Consider the following 5,603-nt stretch of genomic DNA (forward strand, 5'->3'; position numbering starts at 1 on the left):
ACTCTTTTAATGTGGGAACAATTTATAGTATTCGAGTCTCTTATGATACTCCCACTATTCTGAATGAGAAGAATTTTGCTTATGTGGAGAGTAATAAAATTTCTATGCTTGTAGATCATGAAAAGAATGTTTTATGTGTTAGTTATATTGTTGAATTCATTCATGATGCTACTGAAAATTATTATTAGGGAGGAACATATGCTTGTAGGAATTGCAATAATATCAAGTTTCCTCTCTATGCGTTGAAAATCTTGAAGTTATCCTTGTTTTACCTTCCTATCCAAGTTGATTCTTGTTCCCAGAAGTTGTTTGCTCACAAAATCCCTATGCATAGGAAGTGTGTTAGACTTAAATGTGATAGTCATATTATTCATGATGCTCTCTGTTACAATTCTTATCTTTTATTTGAGCATCGTTGAAATCATCATGCCTAGCTAGGGGCGTTAAACGATAGCGCTTGTTGGGAGACAACCCAATATTATTATTGTTCTTTACTTTTTTTCTCCTTTTTAGTAATAAATAATTCATCTAGCCTCTGTTTATATGTGGTTTTATGTTTTAATTAGTGTTTGTGCCAAGTAGAACCTTTGGGAAGACTTGGGTGAAGTCTTTGTGATCTTGCTGTAAAAAACAGAAACTTTAGTGCTCACGAGATTAGCTGCCATTTTTTACTGGAGAGTGCTATTAAGTTGATTCTTTTTGAATAGGTTTAATAGACAAATTCCTCAGATCCACCAATTTATTTGAGAATTTTATGAGTTCCAGAAGCATACGTTTGATCCAGATTACTACAGACTGTTCTGTTTTTGACAGATTCTGTTTTCTATGCGTTGTTTGCTTATTTTGATGAATCTATGAGTATTATCAGAGGGTATGAACCATAGATGAGTTGGAATACAGTAGATATTACACCAATATGAATTTAGAATTAGTTCACAATAGTACCTAAGTGGTGATTTATTTTCTTATACTAACGGAGCTTACGAGTTTTCTGTTAAGTTTTGTGTTGTGAAGTTATCATGTTTTGGGTAAAGATTCGATGGATTATGGACCAAGGAGTGGCAAGAGCCTAAGCTTGGGTATGCCCAAGGCACCCCAAGGTAATATTCAAGGACAACCAAAAGCCTAAGCTTTGGGATGCCCCGGAAGGCATCCCCTCTTTCGTCTTCATTCATCGGTAACTTTACTTGGAGCTATATTTTTATTTACCACATGATATGTGTTTTGCTTGGAGCGTCACTTTATTTTATTTAGTTTTTATTGCTGTTTGAATAAAATACCAAGATCTGAAATTCTTAAATGTTAGAGAGTCTTCACATAGTTGCATAATTATTCGACTACTCATTGATCTTCACTTATATCTTTTGGAGTAGTTTGTCATTTGCTCTAGTGCTTCACTTATATCTTTTTAGAGCACAATGGTGGTTTTATTTTATAGAAATAGATGAACTCTCATGCGCCACTTATATTATTTTGAGAGTCCTAAACAGCATGGTAATTTTCTTTGGTTATGAATTTAGTCCTAATATGATGGGCATCCAAGAGGGATATAATAAAAACTTTCATATAAGTGCATTGAATACGAAGAGAAGTTTGATACTTGATGATTGTTTTGAGATATGGAGATGGTGATATTAGAGTCATGCTAGTTGAGTAGTTGTGAATTTGAGAAATACTTGTGTTGAAGTTTGTGATTCCCATAGCATGCAAGTATGGTGAACCGTTATGTGATGAAGTCGGAGCATGATTTATTTATTGATTGTCTTCCTTATGAGTGGCGGTCGGGGACGAGCGATGGTCTTTTCCTACCAATCTATCCACCTAGGAGCATGCGCGTAGTACCTTGTTTCGATAACTAATATATTCTTGCAATAAGTATGTGAGTTCTTTATGACTAATGTTGAGTCCATGGATTATGCGCACTCTCACCCTTCCACCATTGCTAGCCTCTCTTGTGCCGTGCAATTTTCATCGGTACCATATCACCCACCATTACTTTCCTAAAAATAGCCACCATATCTACCTATTATTGCATTTCCATAGCCATTCCGAGATATATTGCCATGCAACTTTCCACCGTTCCGTTTATTATGACACGCTCCATCATTGTCATATTGTTATGCATGATCATGTAGTTGACATCATATTTGTGGCAAAGCCACCATTCATAATTCTTTCATACATGCCACTCATGAGTCATTGCACATCCTGGTACACCGCCGGAGGCATTCATATTGAGTCATATCTTGTTCTAAGTATCTAGTTGTAATTCTTGAGTTGTAAGTAAATAAAAGTCTGATGATCATCATTTTTAGAGCATTGTCCCAAGTGAGGAATGGATGATGGAGACTATGATTCCCCCACAAGTCGGGATGGGACTCCAGACTAAAAAAAAGAGGCCATAAAAAAGAGGAAAGTCCCAAATAAAAAAAATGAGAGAAAAAGAGAGAAGGGGCAATGCTACTATCCTTTTACCACACTTGTGCTTCAAAGTAGCATCATGATCTTCATGATAGAGAGTCTCCTATGTTGTCACTTTCATATACTAGTGGGAATCTTTAATTATAGAACTTGGCTTGAATATTCCAATTATGGGCTTCCTCAAAATGCCCTAGGTCTTTGTGAGCAAGCAAGTTGGATGCACACCCACTAGTTTATTTTGTTGAGCTTTCATACACTTATAGCTCTAGTGCATCCGTTGCATGGCAATCCCTACTCACTCACATTGATATCTATTGATGGGCATCTCCATAGCCCGTTGATACACCTAGTTGATGTGAGACTATCTTCTCCTTTTTGTCTTCTCCACAACCACCATTCTATTCCACCTATAGTGCTATATCCATGGCTCACGCTCATATATTGCGTGAAGATTGAAAAAGTTTGAGAACATCAAAAGTATGAAACAATTTCTTGGCTTGTCATCGGGGTTGTGCATGATTTAAATATGTTGTGTGGTGAAGATGGAGCATAGCCAGACTATATGATTTTGTAGGGATAGCTTTCTTTGGCCATGTTATTTTGAGAAGACATAATTACTTTGTTAATATGCTTGAAGTATTATTATTTTTGTGTCAATATTAAACTTTTGTCTTGAATCTTATGGATCTGAATATTCTAGCCACAATAAAGAAGATTACATTGATAAATATGTTAGGTAGCATTCCACATCAAAAATTCTATTTTTATTATTTACCTACTCGAGGACGAGCATGAATTAAGCTTGGGGATGCTGATACATCTCCAACTTATCTATAGTTTTTGATTGTTACATGCTATTATATTATCAACCTTGGATGTTTTATATGCATTTATATGCTATTTTATATGATTTTTGGGACTAACCTATTAACCTAGAGCCAGTGCCAGTTTCTGTTTTTTCCTTGTTTTAGATTATCGCATAAAAGGAAAATCAAACGGAGTCTAATTGACCTGAAACTTCACGGAACTTATTTTTGGAAGGAAAGCAACCCGGGAGACTTGGAGTCCATGTAAGGGAAGCAACGAGGAAGCCACGAGGCAGGGGGGCACGCCCTCCACCCTCGTGGCTCCCCTGACGTACTTCTTCCGCCTATATATCTCCATATACCCTAAAACGATCAGGGAGCACAATAGATCGGGAGTTCCGCCGCCAGAAGCCTCAGTAGCCACCGAAAGCCAATTTAGACCCGTTCTGGCACCCTCCCGGAGGGGGCAATCCCTCTCTGGTGGCCATCTTCATCATCCCGGTGCTCTCAATGATGAGGAGGGAGTAGTCCACCCTCGGGGCTGTGGGTATGTACCAGTAGCTATGTGTTTGATCTCTCTCTCTCTCTCTCTCTCTCTCTCTCTCTCTCTCGTGTTCTTGATTTGGCACGATCTTGATATATTGCGAGCTTTGCTATTATAGTTGGATCTTATGTTTCTCCTCCCCCTCTACTCTCTTGTAATGGATTGAGTTTCCCCTTTGAAGTTATCTTATCGGATTGAGTCTTCAAAGATTTGAGAACACTTGATGTATGTCTTGCCGTGCGTATCTATGGTGACAATGGGATATCACATGATTCACTTGATGTATGTTTTGGTGACCAACTTGCAGGTTCCGCCCATGAACTTATGCATAGGGGTTGGCACACGTTTTCGTCATGATTCTCCGGTAGAAACTTTGGGGCACTCTTTGAGGTTCTATGTGTTGGTTGAATAGATGAATCTGAGATTGTGTGACACATATTGTATAATCATACCAACGGATACTTGAGGTGACATTGGAGTATCTAGGTGACATTGGGGTTTTGGTTGATTTGTGTCTTAAGGTGTTATTCTAGTATGAACTCTAGGGATGTTTTTGACACTTATAGGAATATTCCAACAGATTGATTGGAAAGAATAACTTTAAGGTGGTTTCGTACCCTACCATAATCTCTTCGTTTGTTCTCCGCTATTAGTGACTTTGGAGTGACTCTTTGTTGCATGTTGAGGGATAGTTATGTGATCCAATTATGTTATTATTGTTGAGAGAACTTGCACTAGCGAAAGTATGAACCCTAGGCCTTATTTCCTAGCATTGCAATACCGTTTATGCTCACTTTTACCATTAGTTACTTTGCTGTTTTTATATTTTCAGATTACAAAAACCTATATTTGTCATCCATATTGCACTTGTATCACCATCTCTTTGCCTAACTAGTGCACCTATACAATTTACCATTGTATTGGGTGTGTTGGGGACACAAGAGACTCTTTGTTATTTGGTTGCAGGGTTGTTTGAGGAGACCATCTTCATCCTACGCCTCCCATGGATTGACAAACCTTAGGTCATCCACTTAAGGGAAATTTGCTACCGTCCTACAAACCTCTACACATGGAGGCCCAACAACGTCTACAAGAAGAAGGTTGTGTAGTAGACATCAGTTACTATGTTTCTTTTCCGGATGATCAGTAGAGGAGCCCAGTTGGGGCGATCGGGGATCTAGCATTTGGGGTTGTCTTTCTTTATTTTGGTTCCGTAGTCGGATCTTGATTGTATTCTGGATGATGTATGACATATTTATGTATTGTGTGAAGTGGTGATTGTAAGCCAACTCTTTACCCCTTTCTTATTCAGTACAAGGGATGTGTAAAGATTACCCCTCTTGCGACATGCCTACCATGCGGTTATGCTCTAAGTCGTGTCCCGACACGTGGGAGATATAGACGCATCGTGGGTGTTACACACATGCCCAAGGTAAGCTTGGCTACTCCATAGGCTTTGTGATGAACGTGTTTTCTTCAGTTTTCAGGATGGTCATGTTGACGATTTCAAGAACTTGATTGCAAGGTATGGCTATAGCTATTGGTCATGCAATATTGCGAGGCTTGAAACACATACTTGTTTGACATAACTTTGATTGTGCTCTCATAGGTAAAACCAAACTCTGTCCAATACAAAATTGGTATAGCTTAACATGCTCAGAAGGGTAAGATTATTTCATTGGAGTTATCATGTCCAATATTCAGAAGAGGATATTCATATTGATGCATTATCCATAATTATTCTCATGGTAAGGACGTGATTCCAAGGGGTAGTGGCGGAGCCAGGATTCGGGTATAGGGGGGGCGAGTACATATATTGATCTAATCTCGTT

The sequence above is a fragment of the Triticum dicoccoides genome, chromosome 6A (assembly GCF_002162155.2).
Source record: "Triticum dicoccoides isolate Atlit2015 ecotype Zavitan chromosome 6A, WEW_v2.0, whole genome shotgun sequence".
Classification (NCBI taxonomy): Eukaryota; Viridiplantae; Streptophyta; class Magnoliopsida; order Poales; family Poaceae; genus Triticum; species Triticum dicoccoides.